The sequence below is a fragment of the Bolinopsis microptera genome, chromosome 6 (assembly GCF_026151205.1).
Source record: "Bolinopsis microptera isolate Bmic1 chromosome 6, MBARI_Bmic_1.0, whole genome shotgun sequence".
Classification (NCBI taxonomy): domain Eukaryota; kingdom Metazoa; phylum Ctenophora; class Tentaculata; order Lobata; family Bolinopsidae; genus Bolinopsis; species Bolinopsis microptera.
The window spans coordinates 12034784-12038309 of NC_087077.1; the positions used below are offsets into that span (position 1 = coordinate 12034784).

At 39.7% G+C, this 3526-nt stretch overlaps 1 non-coding gene across 1 annotated transcript; it reads left to right on the forward strand.

The window, feature by feature from the left end:
• Positions 1–2403: 2403 nt before the first annotated feature.
• LOC134817682 (5S ribosomal RNA) lies at positions 2404–2521 on the forward strand. Its single transcript, XR_010160556.1, has one exon. It is a non-coding gene; the product is annotated as a 5S ribosomal RNA (ribosomal RNA).
• The last annotated feature ends 1005 nt before the right edge of the window (positions 2522–3526 follow it).

Genomic DNA, 3526 nt, shown 5'->3' on the forward strand with positions numbered 1-3526 from the left:
TCAGAGTCCACACTGACACAGTGGCTGCTTGCCAACATGAACAGCCCTTCCAAGCGCAGAACCGCTCCATGAGTTTTTACATCACGTGATATGTAGCGCATGTATTTCTAGTTCTTGTACCCAAGTAAAACAGTCCTTGACATCTCACTTCGCACCTCAAAATACCTTTAAAACAGGATCGGGGGGGGGGGGGGGGCCAATGGCATAAAAATTAAAATGGCATAAAATGGCATAAAATGGAGACTTTTTCTATGGAGAAAATGGAAAAACCCATGAGTAATTCTCCATTTTCTCCATTTTATGCCATGAATTTTGTCTTCGAAATTTCATCTTTAACACCATTTAACACCTAAATTGGACATCCTAACATGTTTATTTACGGTTACTAGGGGCGTAACAAGCTTATGAAAGCTCATAGTAGGCTACTAGATGCTTATACTAGGTTAGTAGAGGCACACTTCAGGCAAACTCATAATTACTCAGCCTATAGTGTAAAGTTATTTCTACAGGCTACAGCAGGAGTGAGTAATAGGGGAGAGTAATAGGCACTGAGAAGTGAGACATACATCCTCGACAGTCGAAACAAGCTCGCACTACAAAGGGGAGGCCTGCCTTCCGAGATCGCATTACCAGGGGGAAGTCCTCGAGGGGTAGGTGCAGACTTCGATAAACCGAAAAATATTTTCGGGTTATAATGAAGAGGGTAGCATGAAACGTGGAGAAAAGTGGTTTTTAGAAAAACTTTGAAAAATTTTGACTTAGAAAATTTTCGGCCCGAGTCATTCTCGATACGTACCTCTCGTATCGAGAGCTCCCGATTCCGAGCTCGTGTTGCAAAGGGGAGGCCTCTGAGATCGCATTACCAGGGGGAAGCCTCGAGTCCAAAATTGTGTACCGAGGGGTAATTTTCTAAGTCAACATTTTAAAAAGTTTTTCTGAAAACCGCTTTTATCCACGTTTCATGCTACTCTGTTCATTATTTACCGAAAAAATTTTTCGGTTTTTCGAAGTCCACACCTTCCCCTCGATACACAATTTTGGACTCGAAGTAATGCGATCTCGGAAGGCAGGCCTCCCCTTTGCAACACGCGCTCGGAATCGGGAGGTACGTATCGAAAATGACTCGGACCGAACATTTTCTAAGTCAACATTTTTCAAAGTTCTTCTGAAAACCACTTTTCTCCATGTTTCATGATACTCTGTTCATTATTGGCCGAAAATATCTTTTTTTTTAAATAATTTTTCTCGAAATTCTAAATTTTTCAGGTTTTCAATGGCATAAAATGGCATAAAATGGAGACTATTTCTATGGAGAAAATGAAAAAACCTATGAGTAATTCTCCATTTTCTCCATTTATGCCATTGGCCCCCCCCCCCCACAGGATCTATACTCTAAAGGGTGAACTACATAAAATGTGACTTTTTTGGAAAAGTATAAAACAAATTTTAACAAAATTCAGCTTATTTTCTTGTCCATTTTTGTCCGCTGATGTCCACTTTTGTCCTGTCCTTTTTGGATTCTATGAGACAAGCGGACATAGACGGACGTGGCCCCCCAATGTTAGGGGTCGTCCACATATTACGTAATCATTTTTACCCCCTCCGTAATTAGTTTTACACATAGCTATTGTGTCAAAATTACACTAGCGTAATCATTCGGAACCCCCCCTCAGCTGATTACGTAATATGTGAACGACCCCTTATTAAAATTCCAACCACTATTTGGTTAATACGCCATCTATGCTACTATTGATTTATTAAACCACCCTGGATGGACAGTTCACTGTCATTTATATGTAACGTCCTCTTTAGTCTCATCGTATTTGTCGTACCATATTCGTTTGTCCAGTTACTTCGGCCATGTGTTTAGTGCGTTTTCCAGATCAATTCCTGCAGGAAACACTATACTGCATTCCACTACATATTTCTCTTGGCATCGCAATGTGCATTCCAACGCTTTCAATATTATATCATCGATAGCGCGCGCACAGGGTCTACATCTACAATTGCTTAAAACTGCACGGCTGTTCTAGCGTGGATTCTAATCCGATAGGATTACGCCATTCCTGGTTGGACGACGTTCGCTGTCCTAGGGCGATCCGATCGCATTTCAGATCGTCGTCCGATCGCTCCTGATCGCTAGGCGCTCGGATTTTATTTTTGAGAGGCGATAGGATAAAAAAATCCGAGAGCCTAGCTCTAGGATTTTACGTTTCCGAGAGGTGTGCTCTCGGATTTATCATTTCCGGGAGATAAAATGCGTGTTGCGCGTTTCCGAACTCAAATAAAATTCCATCGAGATCGAAAACATGAAAAAAAAATTTAAAATATTAACTTTTAGTATGTTTTCATTCTTCCGTAAAATTAATGAGAAAATATAGAGAAGCAAAATTCATCATCATTGGATACGGCCATACTCGGTTGAATACACCCCATCTCGTTCGATCTGGAAGTTAAGCAACTGCAGGCCGGGTTAGTACTTGGATGGGTGACCGCCTGGGAATTCCCGGTGCCGTATCCTTTTGTTATATTTCCGAAGAATTGTTTTACTGAACAGAAGAAATTGTGAATGGCTTTTTCAGAATTGCAGTGGTTATTAAGAATAGCATTTTATCCTTAGCAATATAGTCTATGTTCAAACGCAAGGAAATGTTTCCAAATGTCAGAATAACATGGCTTAGAATAGCTACAAAGTTTTGTCTGAAAGGGCTTTGGTGTTTCATTCTAAGATCTATCTGAAACATTCTTATCTGCTCAAAATTGATTAGAATATATTCTTAAGTTAACTTGAAGAGTACTACAAGGTATCCTGAAGTTAACTTGAAGGGTACTACAAGGTATCCTAGAGTTAACTCAAAAATTACTACAAGTTATCCTGAAGTTAACTTGAAGAGTACTACAAGGTATCCTGAAGTTAACTTGAAGGGTACTATAAGGTATCCTGAAGTTAACTTGAAGAGTACTACAAGGTATCCTGAAGTTAACTTGAAGAGTACTACAAAGTATCCTGGATTTAACTCAAAAAGTACTACAAGGTTATATCCTGAAGTTAACTTGAAGAGTACTACAAGGTATCCTGAACTTAACTTGAAGAGTACTACAAGGTAACCTGAAGGTGACTTGAAGAGTACTACAAGGTAACCTGAAGGTGACTTGAAGAGTACTACAAGGTATCCTGAAGTTAACTTGAAGAGTACTACAAGGTATCCTGAACTTAACTTGAAGAGTACTACAAGGTAACCTGAAGGTGACTTGAAGAGTACTACAAGGTATCCTGAACTTAACCTGAAGAGTACTACAAGGTATCCTGAACTTAACTGAAGAGTACTACAAGGTATCCTGAACTTAACCTGAAGAGTACTACAAGGTATCCTGAACTTAACCTGAAGAGTACTACAAGGTATCCTGAACTTAACCTGAAGAGTACTACAAGGTATCCTGAACTTAACCTGAAGAGTACTACAAGGTATCCTGAACTTAACCTGAAGAGTACTACAAGGTATCCTGAACTTAACCTGAAGAGTAC